This window comes from Amblyomma maculatum, chromosome 1 (genome assembly GCF_055883805.1).
Source record: "Amblyomma maculatum isolate TAMU_Amacu chromosome 1, ASM5588380v1, whole genome shotgun sequence".
Lineage (NCBI taxonomy): Eukaryota > Metazoa > Arthropoda > Arachnida > Ixodida > Ixodidae > Amblyomma > Amblyomma maculatum.
This window is the reverse complement of record NC_139344.1, coordinates 413,093,095-413,113,433: the sequence shown is the minus strand read 5'-3', so window position 1 is coordinate 413,113,433 and position 20,339 is coordinate 413,093,095. Positions and strand designations below refer to the sequence as shown.

At 46.7% G+C, this 20,339-nt stretch overlaps 1 long non-coding RNA gene across 1 annotated transcript; it reads right to left on the bottom strand.

Annotated features, from left to right (window-relative positions):
* Positions 1 to 14,733: 14,733 nt before the first annotated feature.
* Positions 14,734 to 20,097, bottom strand: LOC146208961 (uncharacterized). Its single transcript, XR_014705696.1, has 2 exons — positions 19,830 to 20,097; positions 14,734 to 15,109 (listed from the first exon to the last, which is right to left on the bottom strand). It is a non-coding gene; the product is annotated as an uncharacterized LOC146208961 (long non-coding RNA).
* Between the last annotated feature and the right edge of the window lie 242 nt (positions 20,098 to 20,339).

Below are 20,339 nucleotides of genomic sequence, written 5' to 3'. Positions count from 1 at the left end.
TGCTTTCAGCCTCGATGAGTTTTAGGCATACGTAAAGAAGGGAAGCACGTCATCACTGTTCTTATGATGAGAGCATGTTCCTCAGTGTCTCGTTTATACATTCAACGGGCCCATTTGTCTGGCTATAACACGGTTTACAGTACGGAATTAGCAAGAACAGACGCACAGAAGATGTTCAACAACATCTGCCGGAAACTGGGGCCACAGTCACTAATAAGGTCACGAGGTGGCCTATGACGGAGGATGATAGCGTGAAGAAGAAAGAAAAAGACGTAAACGGTGGTGGTAGAAGGAATGGTGCCAGTTTTCAATAATGCTTCAGTAGTAGTAGTAGTGAAAAATGTTTATTAGCCAGGAAAATAAAACACTCGAGGAAAAATTGCAATAGTTGTTTTAATTTCAAAACTCCATTGACATTGGCTGCCGCTCTAGCCTGTGCAGCAATTGCGCGCTACAGTTCAATCTCCAGGCTGAGCAGAGAGGTGTGCCATTGCTCCTTCGTTTTGTATATTTTGATGTCCGGGGGTTTCGGGCCTTGCATCCCCATTTGATGTGGCATGTGTCGGGGCTATTGTCGCAACCTGGACATTCACCTTTATGGCGTCCGGGAAAACGTATGCTGTGTTTGTGGAGATTGGGAAAATCACCGCATAGGATGAACCAGTGACTGCCTTTGGAAGAGCACGAAAAAAGTGCTATAACGTCAACACCCGCGTTTTGATGCAGAATTTACATAAAGGTGCTTGCAGCAAGCCAGCAACCGCAAATACAATATAGTTGGACTCATAAAAGATGCGTGTTAAAGATCGAACCATTCTTGAAACCATTCACAAGGCTTGATGCTTGCCTGGGTGTTGTTACACAGCATGTGCCCGGGTCGCAGTTCTCGATCTCGACCTGGAAAGAGCGTCTGATTGTGCACCGCACGAACTGCTTTTCTGCAGCTTGGAGTACATTAACCTTGATTCTGATATGAAAGAGGGTATATATGGCTTACCGCAACTACACAGCCAGGTTCATTTCAGTTCGGTCGTTCAGACGTGTCCGACTCATCGTGACCCTATGGACCGTCACGCCACGCTTTCCGGCCTCTCACTATCTTCCTAACATCTCACAATCAGGTTATTAGTAAACAAACCTTTGGAGGCCTCCATTAATGTACGGCTCACCGGGGTTGTCCCCTCAGTTCTGTTTTATTTAGTATTTTATAGGAACCTTGCGTTAATTCTTAATAGATAAGGGTGCAATTCATGGCTATCTTTTACAACTTGCAGAACTAAAGCTGCTGGCTTATGCAGATGATGTGCATAAGCCAGCATTCATCAAGACAGCATTTGCAGGACAGTGTATGCAGTAAAGCGTGTCAGTGGGATTACTGCAAATTTGATTATTTGGAGAAAGTGCCAGGGGTTTTGCCACGGGAAATGGTCATCCCCCGCAGAAGTGTTTGCTAAGGTAATAAGGGCTACAACCCCTGTGAGCAACTTAGGTGTGCGAATTAATTCTATCGTAATACGGAGCCCTCTTGGCAAACGCAGGTCCACAAAAACAAAAGAAAAAGCTGAGAGATGGAAAAAGCGCATTGGCCAGTTTGCCAGAGCAACAGTCTGTAACATTGTTTTTTTTTAATTACCAAGCAGCGGTACGTGATGCAATGCTACACTGCTCAGCGCTAAACGTGTACAATCTGCATTTTGTTCTTGCAGTCTTTATTTGGGCCTCCATATGAGAGCGGTTCAGTGGGACGAATTTGTTCAGGCACGTCAAGGCAAGGGGGGGGGGGGGGGGGCTAGCGCACTTTATCACACGGCAGATGGTAAATAGTTTCATGTTTCTCCGCAACCGAAAGATCCTTTTATTGCGCAGAGGGCGCCAAGTCTGGCTTAGGCGTGCTTTGCCCGATTTTGTTATTTGAACAATTTATATGACAGAAGGAATTTGCGGTTTCTTAAAACACTGGTGTCCAGTGTGAGATTTCTGACTGCCATGCTTTGAACGGATTGCTTAAGCAACGTTAAGCGACAAACAATGCACAGATGCTTATTTCTTTCCGAAGCCAATGTACAGGGCCTTACACTCGGGAGGCGCAGGCACTATTGATTTCAATGTGGTAGAGAAGGTGAAGGTACCACAGGGAATACAAAATGTATTTTTCAAATTGCACACTGGAACATTGTCTGTAATGTGTTTCCAAGGCTTTCTACCATGGTGATCAAACTGTTTTATCTGTATAAAACCCGGAAAATAGATCACATATTTTTGTACTCCCAGAAAGGGCTTAATTATGCGAGGACGTGCTACGAAGGACTATTTAAAGAAGAGTTACCACAATCCACATGGAATCGCGTATTTGGGTTTGCCCGCTGCGGTGGATCCGCAAGAGAGAAAACGAAAGACAAGACGAAGAAAGCGGGCTGTTTCGACTAGCATCTACCACGCCCAGAAGCAGCGCAAGCGGTTCAGGTGTCCAGAGAAACAAGTGTGACAGATACTGCGCCTTTCCCTTCTTGTGAAATAATAATAATAATAATAATAATAATAATAATAATAATAATAATAATAATAATAATAATAATAATAATAATAATAATAATAATAATAATAATAATAATAATAATAATAAAATTAATCATAATAATAATAAATTATTATTATTATTATATTATTATTATTATTATTATTCTATTTCAATTCTATTTTTTTAATGTAATTCCCTGTATTTCTAGCCTGTGTTTTAAGTAATACGCACTTGTTGGCCTTGAATGGTTGTTTATTTTATGTATATTGTAAGAATGGGGGTTTTATTCAGGAACATTGTGGAATGACACCCGAGTGGCCGGAACCTTCGAGACAGATCTCGGTGCATCTTTCGCTACAACAAAACTGATAAAGGTGTGACTCGCGACATCGAGCATTAACAAACAAAGATTACGGAACTAATACGCGGTCCAGAATCTGAGTGATAAGCCTGTATGCCGGCGGCTGTTAAAAAACAACAAATACTGTTTTGAAGGTTTCGCGGCATTACTCCCCCCTTAAAAAAAAAACATCGCCTCGATGTTCCAAAACAAAGAAACTTAAAACATAAACACTGCAAAGTTTAAACACCACAGATTATTTAACGCGCGTAATATGGCTTCAGTCGTACAACATGTACAATTTCTGGGCGTGCGCGTCGCCGTTGTGATGCTAACGTTCCGTCGGGAATGACTTCATAGTCCAGTGGTTCGACGCGCCGAAGGATTTTGTATGGCCCAAAGTATCGACGCAACAACTTTTCACTTAATCCGCGACAGCGAATTGGTGTCCAAACCCACACTTGGTCTCCTGGATTGTACTCTGCGTGGCGTCGTCGTAAATTGTATCGTCGGCTGTCGGTGCGCTGTTGGTCTTTAATACGCAGCCGTGCGAGTCGTAGGGCTTCCTCTGCACGCTCCAGGTAGGCGGCGACGTCAAGGTTGTCTTCGCTGGTTACGTGCGGCAGCATTGCGTCGAGCGTCGTCGTGGGCACCCTGCCGTACACAAGCTTAAACGGGGTCGCTCTGGTCGTCTCCTGGATTGCCGTGTTATACGCAAAGATCACGTACGGCAAGATGGCGTCCCAGGTCTTGTGTTCAGCGTCGACGTACATAGCGATCATGTCCGCGATCGTTTTGTTCAGGTGCTCCGAAAGACCATTGGTCTGGGGATGGTACGCAGTTGTTCGTCGATGGCGTGTGTGACTGTATTCCAAGATGGCTTGCTTCAACTCTGCCGTAAACGACGCTCCCCTGTCCGTGATGAGCACTTCTGGGGCGCCGTGTCGCAAGAGAATTTGTTCGACAAAAAATTGGGCGACTTCTGCCGCGGTACCATTTGGTAGTGCTCTTGCTTCGGCGTAACGGGTGAGGTAGTCAGTGGCCACGATGATCCACTTGTTACCCACAGACAAAGATGGAAAGGGGCCGAGGAGATCCATCCCAATTTGTTGAAAGGGCAGGATTGGGGGCGGAATCGGGTTTAGTAGTCCTGCTGGTCTGATCGGCGGCGTCTTGCGTCGTTGGCACTCACGACACGTCTTCACGTAGTGGGCAACTTCGGCAGACAGTCGCGGCCAGTAATACTTCTCCTGGATTCGGCGCAACGTGCGCGCAAATCCGAGGTGGCCTGCTGTGGGCTCATCGTGCAACGCCTGCAGAATTTCTTGCCGAAGGGTTTTAGGCACTACGAGAAGCTGCGCGGTCTTTTTGGGTGCGAAGTTCTTCACGAGGAGGCCATTGCTTAACGTGAAGGATGATAAATGTCGCCTGAACACACGAGGAGGGGAAGCGGTCTTTCCTTCCAAGTAATCGGCTAGCGCTTTCAGCTCAGGATCTGATCGCTGTTGTTGTGCGAAACTGCCGGCGCTTACCGGTCCCAAAAAGGCGTCGTCGTCATCGTCCTTCGGGGGAGCATCGACGGGAGCTCGAGATAAGCAGTCTGCGTCGGAATGCTTCCGGCCCGACTTATAGACTACAGTCATGTCAAATTCTTGAAGTCGTAGGCTCCATCTGGCAAGGCGGCCGGAAGGATCTTTCGAATTAGCCAGCCAGCAGAGTGCGTGATGGTCGCTTACCACCTTGAATGGTCGGTCGTATAGGTATGGACGAAACTTAGAAGTGGCCCAGATGATTGCAAGGCACTCCTTCTCTGTCGTCGAGTAATTGACTTCGGCTTTTGTGAAGGACCTGCTAGCGTAGGCGATTACTTTCTCCTGTCCGGCACTCTTCTGGATGAGAACGGCTCCTAGGCCAACACTGCTCGCGTCGGTGTGAATTTTGGTCTCGGCGTTTTCATCAAAGTGGCCAAGTACAGGAGGGCATTGCAGGCGGCGCTTGAGTTCGTCGAAGGCTTCTCCTTGCGGCGCTTCCCATTTAAAAGGTACGTCAGCCTTTGTAAGCTGCGTCAACGGTTCGGCGATCCGCGAAAAGTTTCTGACAAATCATCGATAATAAGCGCACAGCACAAGGAATCGGCGCACAGCTTTCTTGTCGGCAGGCGGTGGGAATTGCGCGATTGCAGCTGTTTTCTCCGGGTCTGGGCGGATACCGTCCTTGCTAACGATGTGACCTAGGAAGCGGAGTTCTTCGTAGGCGAAGTGACATTTCTCTGCTTTTAGCGTTATACCCGATGACTTGATGGCTTCCAGCTGTCTGTAGTCGTTTTAGGTGGTCTTCAAAGTTTGATGAGAATACAACAACGTCGTCCAAATATACCAAACAAATTTGCCACTTCAAGCTTGCCAGGACTGTGTCCATTACTCGTTGAAATGTGGCTGGTGCGGAGCAGAGGCCAAATGGCATCGCCTTGAACTCAAAAAGTCCGCCGGTGTGATGAATGCGGTCTTCTCGCGATCTCTTTCGTCGACCTCAATTTGCCAATATCCGCTTTTTAGGTCCATCGATGAAAAGTACCTTGCATTGCAGAGCCGGTCGAGAGTATCGTCGATGCGGGGAAGCGGGTAGACATCCTTCTTCGTTATGCTATTCAAGCGGCGGTAATCAACACAGAAGCGAAGTGTGCCGTCTTTCTTCTTCACCAAAACGACTGGTGCAGCCCAGGGGCTGTTCGATGGCTGGATTACGTCATCACGCAGCATTTCCTCAACTTGATCGCGAATGGCCTGGCGTTCTCGCGGCGATACACGATAAGGGCTTTTGCGCAGAGGTCGTGCGTGTTCGTCCGTTATTATGCGGTGCTTGGCCAGTGGTGTTTGTCGTACCTTCGATGACGATGAGAAGCACTCCCCGTAGCTTCGAAGCAGACTGAGAATCTGGTCTTTTCTGTTGTGGGTCAGTGCCGGGTTGATGTCAAATGTAGGCTGACGCAATAGGTCCGGTGCGTCTTCCAGCGTTTGGTCGTGGAGGGCGAATACATCTTTGAGGTCCGCTAATTCGTCGAGAAAGGCGATCGTCGTGCCCTTGTTGAGATGCCGGTATTCTTCGGTGAAGTTTGTTACCAGAACCTGAGCTTGACCTCTCCGGAATTTCGTGATGCCTCTTGCGATGCCGACACCTCGTTCTAAGAGCAATTGGATACTTCCTTCGACGATGCCTTCAGCGGTTTCGATGTTTGCGCTACCTACGCAGACTGCGATGCTTGATTGGGGCGGGACGGTCAATTCTTCATCGAGGACGTTTAGAGCGATGTGTTGCATCGACGTCGTCGTAGCAGGAATGGCTTTGTCTGCAGAGAACTTGATGAGCTTGGATCGCAGGTCGATGATAGCCCTATGTTCATTTAGGAAGGCCATGCCTAAAATCACGTCACGGGAGCACTGCTGCAAGACCACAAAGCTGGTGGGGTAAGTACGCCCATTTACGGTTATTCTTGCAGTGCATCGTCCCGATGGAGTAATCAGGTTGCCACCTGCGGTGCGAATCAGCGGGCCATCCCAAGCGGTGGTAACTTTTCTGAGCTGAGAGGCTAACGGTCCACTAATGACTGAATAGTCAGCTCCGGTGTCTACTAGGGCAGTGACTCTGCGACCGTCGATATCAACTTCAAGGTCACTTGTTCGCGTCCTCGCATTGCACGTGGGCCTTAGTGTCCGATCTCGGCTCCGTCGTTTCTTCAGGTCATGGCCGGGGCATACCGTTGTTACTTCGCTGGGCGGCGGTGTCTGCTTGAAGTCTGGTCGTGTTGTCGTCGATGACGTCGTGTGGAGCGGCAGTGAAATGGCTGCGTCGTCGTTAGTGGTCGTCGGCTGCGGAGGATGTTCGTCTTTTCGCCGTTGAGCAACCTCACCTCCAAAGGTTGCTCTGTTTAGTTTCCCCTGCGCGGGCTTGGGGACCTTCCGCGCATACTCTCATCATAGGTACGGCCTGGCGACACAAAGCGGGCCCTGTACGGCGATGGAGAGCGTGATAGACGCCTTGTCGACGAGTGCTCTTCGTTGCGCAGGAAGTCGTTGATTTCCTGTGGTCGCTCGCCAGGACGGGGACGTGTGGCGTCGACAGCGAAACCACGGAGGCCGATCCGCCTGTACGGGCAGTGGCGGAGGATGTGTCCTGCCTCACCACAATGGAAGCAGAGCGGTCGGTTGTTTGCTGTCCTCCAGGCATCGCACTTTCTGGGGCTTGGGGGTCGTTGGTAGGCTTGGCGGGCGGGGGCCAAGGGGCGGTTTTCAGGAACAGGACGGTAGCGGCGAGGGCTTGGAAAGTCATCACGTCGGGGCGCAGGGCGACGTAATGCACCAACGTAGTTCATTGCTGTTGCCTCTTGCGCTGGAACAGTCGCAGCCGTCGCTTGAGGAACGCCCAGCGCCTGCTGGACTTCCTCACGGACGACGTCCGCGAGCGTCGCTACCTGGGGTTGTTGCGATGATGGCATCAATCGGCGGAGCTCCTCTCGCACGATCTCCCGGATGAGGTCCCGAAGGTTCTCTCCGCTTGCAGATGCACTGGGGTAGTGGCTTGAGTAGTCTGGCTGAAGTGGCCGCTCGTAGTGGCGCATCCGTGTGTACAACGTCTTCTAGATGGCAGACGCTTCCGTTTCATATTCCGCCACTGTTTTTGGCGGATTTCAGACAAGATTTCCAAAAAGCGATTCTCTGACGCCTCGCATTAAAAGTTTGACTCTCTCACCTTCAGTCATGTTAGGGTCGGCGCGGCGAAAGAGGCGCTTCATCTCCTGAACGTACGCCAGGACAGACTCGTTTGGTAGTTGAATTCTTGATTGGAGGAGGGCCTGAGCTCTTTCTTTTCGGACAGAACTTGTAAAGGCCATCAAAAACTGTGCTTTGAATATCTCCCAATCCTTGAAAGAAGTCTCGTGATTTTCAAACCAAATTCGGGCATGTCCTTGAAGAGCAAAGTAGACCTGCCTGAGTTTCGCAGCGTCGTTCCAGCCGTTGAAATCTGCCACACGGTCGAAAAGGTCCATCCAATCCCGCATCTTCATCCGGTAGTCCATAGAAGCAGGGGGGCTCACGGGGTTGGACGAAAACAACCGGTGCTGTATGCGGGGCCATTGTCAGCGTCGATGCCTTCCGAGATCGAATGGGGTCAGGCAGCAGACCGTGTTCGGGTTGTAGGCCTTGAAGTCGGCGGCTGGCTCGGTGACCTGTGGGCTGGTCTTCCAGGGCGACAGGAACACGGCTTGGGTCTTCACTTGAAGGATCAAAGGCAGCACCTCCACCAGATGTCACGTAGTGGTGACGAGGTCGACGACACAATTGAAGGGTCGATGATTGCACTAAAGAAACTGTTTATTTGGGCTGACTTGCGCCCGCAAAAGAACTAAGCAACTCGGCGGCGGCGATAGAAACAAACGTGCTCGTCGGTCGTCGGACAAAGAATGCCCGTCACACTCGGCAACGCTCAATTTAAAGGCTGCACAGAACAATCTAGATAACGTCGCAAACAGCTACCAGCACGGGCTGGAACATTGTGGAATGACACCCGAGTGGCCGGAACCTTCGAGACAGATCTCGGTGCATCTTTCGCTACAACAAAACTGATAAAGGTGTGACTCGCGACATCGAGCATTAACAAACAAAGATTACGGAACTAATACGCGGTCCAGAATCTGAGTGATAAGCCTGTATGCCGACGGCTGTTAAAAAACAACAAATACTGTTTTGAAGGTTTCGCGGCAATATAACACTATTAATAAAAATCATTATTACCATATTTCAGTCCCATCGTTATGCTTTGGTTGTTTGAGTAGTGGATCATGCCTTCAGTCCCTTAAGTATTTAGCGAAGCGTAGTGATCAGCCATTGGCTCGTTGCTGCTGTGTACGCTTATGAGTTCCGTTTCCAACACTTAGTAACCACTGCGCCACCCCGCCGGGGTGGCTCTGTGGTTACGGCGCTACACTACTGTTCTCAAGGACGCGGGATCGAATCCCGGCCTCGGCGGCAGCTTTTCGATGGAGGTGAAAAGCAAGGCGCCCGTGTGCTGTGCGATGTCAGTGCACGGTAAAGTACCCCAGGCGGTCGAAATTTCCGGAGTCCTCCACTACGGCGTCTCTCATAGTCAAGTCGCTTTAGGACGTTAAACCCCACAAACCGAACCAACACTTCTATTTTAATTTTTGCCTCCTGTAAAATCGCGGTGCTGCAGAGGCGGGTACCTTCTGAAGCAAAAAGCTTCACTAATCTCGTCATCACCTCGCTTTGCGTGAGCTGCAGCCCCAGATGTGCCACTTTGGGCATGCGCGAAACCGAGTGACGTCATGCATGGCGCCGTCGCTGCTGCCGCCGCTGACTCCGTCGCCTGACCGTTCGCCGCCGCCGCCGCGCGCTACTGCAAATATGCGTCGCCATTTCTTCTCCTCGCTACCATTTGACCATACGCCGCAGCCGTGCGCAGTGCGCATGTGTAAGGGGAGGGGGGGGGGGGCTATATAAGGCGCGCCTGCTCATAGAACAGGCGCAGTGTGAGGTGGCTAGTGGTTGCTCCTGTCCCTACGGGGCTTGGAGGGGTAGGTCACTGCAGCCTGCGGCGGGGCATGATTCCGTTCACTCAACGGTAGGGTCCTCTGAGCAGCGTCACCTGGTGACAGATAGTGGAAATATTGTAAAAATGAATAAGAGCGCATTTAAAGGCTGTCGTACTAGTTGCGTCAGTGGTGCAATGGGACTTACTGATTCCAAAAACCGAGGACGCGGCTAGATTGCTCTGTGTCGAAAACTACCGCCCAATAAGTTTAACAAATGTGGATTATAAAGTATGCATGAAGGTCCTAGCCAGAAGATTGCAGTATATCATTACAACCCTTGTAGGACCTCATCAGGCGTGCGGAATTAAAGGCAGGACTGTATTCACCAATATTCACGTGGCGAGAAGCGTATTGGAATGTTGCGATGCCATACAAAATCACGTAGCAATGTTACAACTGGGCCTGCACAAGGCCTTTGATCGAGTTGGGCATGATATCTTGTATGCACTTTTGGAGCATGTAAATGTCGGGAGTGTAATCACAAATAGCGTTAAAATGGTTTACAAAGACTGCGTTGCAAAATTAGTCATAAATAGTAAATTGAGTGAATGCATACCGGTGCTATCTTCTGTTCGACAAGGGTGTCCATTTTCACCCCTTCTCTTTGCCTTATACTTGGAACCTTTCTGTTTAAGGCTTCTGTCCAGCCCAGCTATTACAGGGTACACATTTTTCAATGTTGCAGTTAAGGTCCTAGCCTACGCTGACGACATCGCAGTGTTTTGTGCGGACCAAGACAACGTAAAGGAAGTTGCCAAAGAAGCTGTGGATTACTGTAAGGCTACTGGCAGTGCAATTAACTGGACTAAATGTTTAGGTTTCTGGTATGGAGACTAGGAACACACACCGGAATACTTTTGTAACATCAGATGGACGATAACACCGGGCAAATACCTTAATGTGCCACTTGATCCGCACAAGAACACGAAAGAGTACTGGGAGGAAGAAACGCAGCGAGTTAAAATTCAAACGAACAATTGGGGAGGACATAACTTTTCTATGTTTTCTAGAGCTGCTGTGTGTAACGTATTTTTGGTTGCCAAGATATTTTATATTCTTCAAGCTCTATCGATGACAAGAGCGTCTGTACAGAAACTTCACCGTGTATTTGCAACGTTTATATGGACATCCACATGGGAACGCACGAACCGGGGCAATCTGTTTCACGCAGTTCAGAATGGGGCATCTATTGACGCATCTATTTCTTAAGCAAATTGTGGCTAGATTTTCTTTTCTGCGTGAGCAAAGTGACACCTTTCTAAGGAGTGTAATCCAAGTGAGATTACGTGAGTCACTGCCTGATTACGTCGTATCTGCGTTTTCAAAACCGGTGGCATTAAGCCCCTTTTTGAGGGAAGTTGTTTTATCTTTTCGTATCCTTAAGGCAAGGTTCTCAACTGAATATCTGCCAATTGTGCCGCGGAAGAATTTGTATAAGGATCTGCGAGATGTGTTTTTGGCAGTGCCAGTGTACCGCGCTGTGTATAATGTAGGGTCTGAGCGTGACGTTTTGAAAAGGGTAAAACGTATGCCTGTCAGAGCTGGTGCAGACATAACTTTTCTATGTTTTCTAGAGCTGCTGTGTGTAACGTATTTTTGGTTGCAAAGATATTTTATATTCTTCAAGCTCTATCGATGACAAGAGCGTCTGTACAGAAACTTCACCGTGTATTTGCAACGTTTATATGGACATCCACATGGGAACGCACGAACCGGGGCAATCTGTTTCACGCAGTTCAGAATGGGGCATCTATTGACGCATCTATTTCTTAAGCAAATTGTGGCTAGATTTTCTTTTCTGCGTGAGCAAAGTGACACCTTTCTAAGGAGTGTAATCCAAGTGAGATTACGTGAGTCACTGCCTGATTACGTCGTATCTGCGTTTTCAAAACCGGTGGCATTAAGCCCCTTTTTGAGGGAAGTTGTTTTATCGTTTCGTATCCTTAAGACAAGGTTCTCAACTGAATATCTGCCAATTGTGCCGCGGAAGAATTTGTATAAGGATCTGCGAGATGTGTTTTTGGCAGTGCCAGTGTACCGCGCTGTGTATAATGTAGGGTCTGAGCGTGACGTTTTGAAAAGGGTAAAACGTATGCCTGTAAGAGCTGGTGCAAAATCATTCTTTCTTCAATTGCATTCCGGCACTCTTCCAGTCAAACCATGGCTGCAGAACAAAGGGCTCTTTGTACCTTGGTCTATTAACTGCATTATTTGCAGAAAACCCGAGACCATTGAACACATCTTCTTGTGCCATGACTCAGTTTTCCTCTGGGATATCTTGAAGCGAACTTTTAAAAAAGAATTGCAAATAACGCCATTCGGTATCCGATATCTGCCATGTGCCGACTCTGAAGGAGTGCCGAATGACATCCTGATGCTATTATGTATGCATAGCGTATGGAAGTCAGGCAGGAGCGAACCGTTGTGCACCCTGCTTGACACTACTTCATCGAGAGCGTGGTATACCTGAGAGAAATTCTGCGTGCGCAAGATCATTGTCCGGAGTGGCTACCTGTACTGGACCAGCTGGCTTCAGTAAAGCCCTTTTAAATCTAGCGCCTTAGGCAGAACGTGCCTAGTGCTTTTAGCATTTCTTTTGTTTTGCTTTGTTGTTGTGTATTCAGAGTGTAGGCTACGTGCTTAAAAAAATTGGTAATAGAAAAAAAAGTCAGTGGTGCAATGGATACACACTACCAACCTGAGCTCTTAGCCAATAAAATATATGTTCGAATCCTGTGTATGTAACTTTGTTTAAATAAGTTACTAATATCTTTTTTGTTTTTTGTTTTTTAAATTGCAACATTTAAATAAGTTACCAATATCTTTCCTGGGTGGTGTTCCCCTTTAGGTTGCATCATGTGATGTTTTTAATTCTTAATAGCCACAAAACCGGTCGTGAACAAAGCCACGAGAGAACAGCATGACAACGCTGACACTATTTAATTATTTTCAACGTAATCATTTTCGGCCTTCCGTGAGTGTATGTTGCCTTTAGGTTGCGTTCATACTCACCTCTCGGTAACAATCGCCGTTTAACCCGCTGAGAGGCAACCAGTGACGAGAGAGAAGTTGCGGGTGGTGGTAGTGGTGGTGAAAACTTTTATTGTCCGGAACAGGCGACACCTGAGCTCCGGCACCGCTCGCAGGCGTCCAGGGAGCCCGATGTTACCCCAAGAGGCAGGGGCTAGTAGACAAAGCGGTTCGCCGCTTCGGTTGCCAGACGGATGATGTTGGCCTGTGTCGCCGGGTCTTCGCTATTAAGCGCGGTCTCCCATGCTTCTGCGTCCATGAATAAATTGTAGCCCGGGGAGTGGCTGCACTCCCAGAGGATATGTTTTAAAGTTCCTATATCGCTGCATAATCTGCAGAATTGGTCCTCCGGATTTCCAGTTTGCGTGAGGTATCTCTATCTGGGAGACATGTGGTTCTTGGCTTGCAGGCGGCGCCAGGTGACTGCCTCTGTGGACGTGAGGGACCTATCTGGGGGTGGATATTTCCGCCGTCCTAACTTGTAGTGCTCAATGACTTCGTTGCAGGTCGCGAGCGTCTCGAACTTAAAGTTAGGTTGAGGCCGGCATCCCCCCCGGATAATGAGCGCTCGGGCAAGGGCGTTGGCCGCTTCGTTTCCTACCGTTGAGGAGACGGAATTACGCTGCGGCGGGGGCTAGTCAGCCACCATATTTTTATCTGATGTAGGCCGTCATTGCACCCGTTAGCATTGCGGTGGTGGACGACGGCTGTTGCGACGCGCGTCTTTCTCCCCGTGTTCTTTTTCTTCCTTCTCTAATTTCTTTTCTGTCCGCACAAGGCAGCGGAGGTAGCTCAGCTACAGAGCCAGTAGCAGTCCCATGCATTTCCATTTTCTTCCTTCAGTCGCAACAACAACACCAGGAGCAGACATTCGCCATGGAGGAGGAGATGGATAAACATTTATTGTTTGAGCAGGTCAGGCAGGTAGGAGCTTCCGCGCTAGGTGGCTAGGAGCACTTGAGCTCTGGCGACCAGCGTTGCACGCTCGATGGCCTGCAGTTGGATTACCGGGTCCCAGCTGAGCATAGCGGCCTCCCACTGCTCGCAGGTAGAGAGCTGCAGATCCCGTGGAGGGGGTCTCGTGGGCATGCCAATAGTTGTGGTGTAAGTTGGCCCTCTGGTGGCATAAGCTACAGTACGGCATGAAGAAGAAGCAGCAGTCGTACGGCGCAAAAACACCGATCCAGAAGTAGTAGCTGGGGAGTTGGCTAAAAAGCAGCGAAGATATGAAAAATACAAGGCAAGACGAGCGGAATTTCGCTTCGATATATCCAGGATTAACCTTAGCTAAGCCACAGCAAACGTCTAGCCATATAGCGCTTGTTATTGGGTATGGCTTCTTTTTTTATTTAGGAGTGCGTTAGTCTTCCTGCGGCTGCTTCAGATGCGTTGCAATATCGCTACATTTGAATTTTCGACATCCCTGTTCAGCAATTCCTCCAGAATCGCTGATTTGTCCGCTAAGTCTAATGCTTTGTACGATTGTGAACTAATATACAAGGATTTTCTATACTTCTGAGCGTTCCTCGATCTATATAGAACAAATAATTGTTCTCAAAGTGTGTTTACGAATACTTACCTGTTCTTTTGTTTAATGAAGTGCAAGGTTGCCCTAATTCCGTTACTGATTGTATTGCTGGAGCAGGCCGTTTAATGAACACTGAAGCTAAACACTGCCATCAGAAGAATTATTGCGCAATATGAACAACGAGGTGTGTAATTTGTGATACTTTTTGTAGAAGGAACATTCGGTCAAGTGATACCCAAGGGATATATAATTAAATGAATGTGTTGAAGAGTTCCTCAAACAATACATGATGTAAGCTTTGTGATTGTGAGCTATACAGCATGAGATAAAATGACGATGGACGAATTGAGAAATTAGTTCCGAATGGAGGCAATATATTGTTTTAAATTTGCAGAATTGACATATCCTCGTAAGTTAAAAAACTACATTGATAGGGTTCTTTTATAGTTTAGAAGCTCCTTGTGAGGATATAGTTGAATAAGGTTACGCAGGGTGAGCTGTTCCGAAAACTTTCCCTAGAAAATGCCGATGTGGTCCAAGCTTCCTGACAAGTGAACCTTATTCTAATCAAACGTGCGGCTTTTGTCTTGAGGTCGACTGAAAGCACGCTAAGGCGAAAAGTAATAAAAAAACGACACGTGGGCACCCATGGGCCATGTTATATATGTTTCGGCGTCTTAATAATATCTTAATCTAGAACATGCACCAGCTCCCCGAACCATGTGGCATTTATTAGAAATTTCATACTCTTAGTCCGCGAGACTAAATATTGTGCCTTCAGCGAAGTCGACAGTCTCAGCTTATCTTTGCAAGAAGCTATTGTGTTTTACCAGATTTCATTGATACTGGTCTATGCTGGGACATCTCTTAGTTGCCATTGCTACTAGGCCTTTACTCCGCACCACATCTTGCACGTGGCCTCTGTCGGGTACCCTTTACCGCGGCAAATGCTGGCTCGAATTGAGAAGCATCCCTTTTTGTCAGTTCTCGGAAACCAGAAAAAAGAATTGCTCTTGGGGGTAGGCCGAACACATCCACCGGCGGGCAGCTGGCATTTGGCATTGTTCCCCTGGGATTCAACGCATGCTGTGGAATGGCAAGAAAAGGATCGCATACCATTAGAATACCAGTGAAAAATATCTAGCGTATATATGGCGACAGCAACGTTTTTCTTTTTACTGCAAAACAGCACAGGTGCAATCGCAATTTTATGACCCCTCATTCTGCAACAGCGAGACTTGTTTTGTAGCCGTCGTTCATCGTTTTTCTGGTTGCGTGAGCCATTAGCTTGAAACTTTAAATTAGCAGTAAGAATGTCCAATATCTTTTATAGCAGCAACAAAGCGCCGTCCGAATACCGCTTCCCAACGTGCCTGCTGTGGACGTTTCCATTATTCGACGCAAATCTGTACTTTAAAGTAATATGCTGTACTCTGTAGAGCATATGAATCGGGCGCAGCATTGGAAGTGCTTTAAAGTGTTCTGACCTACCTTTCCAAACAGAGATTATTAGAATCAAACCCAAAAGTCGATTTCAGGTATTCTTCATTTCAGCAGAAAGGGTAAACTCCCGTGCACGGTATCCTAGCGTAAATTTTCGCTTTCTTGTTATGAAAGCTGGCGGCTAATTAGCATCCACAGATATATTGACGCCCTAACAAAAAGGTGTAGCGTTCAGCAAAATGAAATATTAGCTTCAAGCCAAAGCAGCCTACTATGTGGCATGAAAAACTTTCGACGATAGAGAGAGCCAAATAATTTAGCAGCGATTGGGAATGATCACAAGAGATAAATTTACGGTCTACAGGAAGTGTTTTAAGGTAATGCACCTGAGCAGCTAAGAAGTGCTTGAAATCAGCATACTTGTAACATTTTTTTGAGAAACGTGCGGAGTCTCGGCTATGAGGACAGTGTTAAGTGACGATAAGCGCCATTTGGGCGCAATCTAACAAAGTTACACTCAATCTCTGCATTGGTCATCGACCATCGACTGAGGCGATGCCGCCCGGCAGATTGCTCGTCACAAGCTCTCTGCCTCCTAAGAAGCTCAAAAAAGCCGCTACGACGTTCACAACCGTGGTGTTAATTATCCTCCCAGATCTCTGGTATTGATCAGGCTCCCATTCCGCCGTATGGGGTTGTGCGTAGAACTTATGCCCTACTACACAGGTCCTTATCGTGCATTACGCCCAGTTACCGACGTAACACACGAGATTACACCGCTCTGGCCAAGGTCACCGTCTGCTACACTCACTTCCGAAATAGTGCATGTGGCTTGCCTCAAGCCATATTATTCCCACTCTACACCACACGCTTAACACGCACCAGGACGTTGCCTTTTGCCGAGGAGGATAGTGTAACGGGGAACGCGTGGCCGACGTAGTGTTTTCGCGGACGACGACGATGGATAAGCACGTGAAAGATGAAGGGCTGTTCCAGAAGACGACGACGCAGACGGTGTGGATGCTCGACGGCCCTTGAAGTCTATGCGCCGAGGTCTGCGCATCGCATCGCAAGTCTTAACAAATTCTTCCCCGTAACTAATATAAACAGAATGAACCAAGGCCTTCCCGTAACTTTACAAAGCTACGAGTTGGGCACATTTTTGCAACACAAATAGATATATGCTAGGTGTTAAGCAATTTAATCAAATTGATAGGTTGATGGGGTTTAACGCCCCAAAGCGACTTAGGCTATTAGAGACGCCGTAGTGGAGGACTCCGGATATTTCGACCACCTGGGCTTCCTTAACGTCCACTGACATCGCGCAGTATTCGAGGGCCTTGCTTTTTGCCTCCATGGAAAAGCGGCCTCTGAGGCCGGGATTCGATACCGCGTCCTCGGAAACAGTAGTTGAGAATTTCATCAACTTCATATTATGAATTTAGAACTTAGTGCAAGGAGTACATGCTGAAAGGATGTTGGTGTGGTATACGCCCTAAGTGCTTCGCGTGTATATTTAAGTGCATAATAAAAAAAATCCGAATAAACACCATGAACCAATTACTAAGAACTATGTTTGAAGTTCTTTTTTTTTTGTCGTTTTTACACCGACCATATTCTTTGCTTCTTTTTTTCTCAAGCGTCTTAGCAAAGCCGCTCCACCTGCTCGTCTGAGCTTTCCACAGTTTAATTGTGCCGAAGCATGAAAGTCGGGATTCGTTGACTTTGGCATTATTCCTAAGCATTTAGGGAGGAACTACAGTACATTCGTGGTATTTCACGTGTATCGCCTCCTCTAGAATTTTCTTGCGTGGTTTATTCCCATCACTCTAGTACCAAACACCGCCATACACAGCAAGTAAAAGTAAAAAGTCCTGATATACATATATAACCTTCTTTTTCTTTTTTTATTAAATATAATATCCAGTACGCACACAGTTGGTTGGACCCATAGCCTTTACGTCTAGTGATGAGTTTAAATGCCAAATAAGTACGATACTGGCAGATGTCATCATGACAAGACACAATCACGCATACCATACATGAGTAATGCACAAACAGTTGGAAAGCTATATTGACAATTTACAAGGTATGTTTAGTTTAGTCACAAAACAATCAGTTGTAAAATTATTCTAAATTATACCACACAAATGTCATTTTTGTATATCGATGGAAAGTAGTAGAAGATGTTTTCAGGACTCCGGAAGGTTACAAGAACTGCTGTGGATATTGACCTTGGGGCCTGACGCCATGTTAATTATGACAGTTGCTATATATATTTAGAAAATTCTGCATACGCGTGCAAATTACCTTTTCAAAAACTCAATTGCCGTGAACACAGATATCGGTCGATAGTTCTGAAGGTCAGGTCACTCACCCTGTTTAATGATAGGAACCTCTGCAGCGATCAATTCCTCAGGATTTATTTAATTTATGAGAGAATGCCTAAAGATATGTAGCAAATTAATTTTTAGTATATTAGTGTGGTTTTTTATCAGCCGAATTAGTATTAAATAAGGACCTGCCTGCTTGCCAGCTGGAAGGCGGCATTCTGCTGCGACTATGTTTTCATTTTCATGTGTTACGAATGCAAAGGTGTTAACACGCTCCTTAATGTTCACCGTAGTTTCATCAGCACGTACCGCTGCAAGCGTTGGCCCTAGAGAGGCCAAAAAGGCACTTAATTATTCCGCGGTATATTTGTCAACTGTCACGGGATGTGTGGCAGCATCAGATAGCATGCTTATTGCTTCGTTTTCTATGTCCAAAATTTTTGTCCGTGCGTGTTTCCATACGCCTGTTTCACCCTTGTTGGGTAATATTTATTTTTCCCGTTTTCTCCTAAGAGATACATAAAGCTTCCGGCAGCGCTTAAACTGGTTTAGATAGTATTCGCCTGATCTGAACTGCTTCCATTTGGGATAATGCTGGTCCTTTTCTGTTAGCATGGCTAATATGCCAGTATTCAACCACGGACACGTCGGCTAGCTACATATAAGTGGTCGGCACATAGTTAATTTTTACAAAATTGGTAACGAGATCCAAATGTTCTTACACGAATTATTTATATTTTTGTCATACGTCGTAGTGAAACCGAACCGTTCGAATATTTCACGTGGTACGACATAGTTTATTTCACTAGGAATTTTAAACTCTCTCGACCTGATTTGTGGAGGCAGCGTTTTTTGAATACAAGATAATAGCTGAATGGCCGGCGACCATCTTTGCGCCGCTACAAGCGATCCCGCCGGCGACAATATTACAGAGGGTGTGATCTACTAGAATTATTGAAGTACTTGTTACGTTAGTGGGCTCTGTAAACAGCCATTAGGCGGTCGGAGCCATTTACTTGACAAATATCCCTATCCTAATTCCCCTTGTTTGTGTATCCCGCGGCTGAGATAAAAAATTAAAACCCGGGAAAGAAAATGTTTCATCATGCTTGAGACAAGATTTACTGAAGGCTAACACATCTAAACAGGAGAAATACCTCACCCCATGGGCAATCAAGTGATTTAGTTTGCTCACTCAGTTTACAACACAAAATTGAAAAACTGTTAAACGCGTCAAATCGTCAACTTGATGAACCTTAAAAACCATTCAACAGACTTCTTAATACGTAAAGGCGCGAAAAACACGGGACAAACACTGTGACGACGACGCGACAAAGCGCTTTTTCTTCCTACTCCGTCGTCTTCCCAGTGTTTGTCCCGTGTTCTTTGTGCCCTAAATGCTAAGAATGCACTGTAACCACCTCACGCAGAAACAAGTTCTCATTCAAAAAAAGCAGACAAAATGTCTTGCTTCGAAATAAACCTCAGGAAAAAGTCCCACAACGCTGGCGAAATCGTCTTCGATTGCAATGTGCAGGACAGCACAGTTCCAGTTGTGGTCTTTAGCTGCTTTCTTGCGTTCAGGTAACAGTACCTTGTTATCAACGAACAGATGTTCATTAACAAGCAAACAAGCGAAAACATTGCCTTATTGCAGAGTGCGTTATGAAAGGCTACAGGGGCGCCAATGTCGTTTTCATGACAAAACAAAGGTAGGGCATGATAATGAACGTTGCATTTTCTTTAGTCTGGATAGAGTAAAATATTCTGCGGTTTTAAGGAAACTGTAAAGCAGGGCTTCAGCTGTGAGGAGAGAACAACCGTGGGTCGAAGAGGAAACAAATTGGATACCAAAGAATGCAAAGCACAGGAGAGGTTGGAAGAAAGTCATGTGGGCGTATGAGGTTAAGAAGATAGCAGGTGTCAACTGGATACAGCTAGCACAGGGCTGGTTTAGTTGCATGAATACGATAGAGGCCTTCGCCCGGCAGTAGGCATAGTCCGGCTAATGATAAAGATGTAAAGCTTACCTATTTGGCAGAGGAGTATTAAGAAAGCGAAGCAGACGATTTGTAGTTTGCCAGCTTTTGCGAAAAGGAATGACTGGAAGTGCGCCATTGCAAGTGCAAAAAGTTGCGAGAGATCTCGCAGCTCTGCTGGGATGAAGTACCGTGATGCAGGCCGCGGTTAACGTTTGCTGTCTTGACACTGATATTTATACTTCAAATAACGGGCTTCTCGGCCCTGTGTCTGTCCCCGATAACAAGTGAAATTGTGAAATGTATTCATGCCTCGGTATATTCAGATACTGCATTGCTGTATCTTAGTTATTGAATAAAGGGAACTTAACTACTACTGTTTGCGAAAAAAAAAACGAAACGATGCCAGCTTTGAGACATCTGCATATTACTTATACGTTTGGTTCGGTTTGATTTTTAAAATTAGACTTTACAAGATAGGTCAAAGTTACTTTATAATCATGCATATTTGCGATTTGCGACATATGACTCCTCGATTAGCGCAATTTCATGAAATGCCAC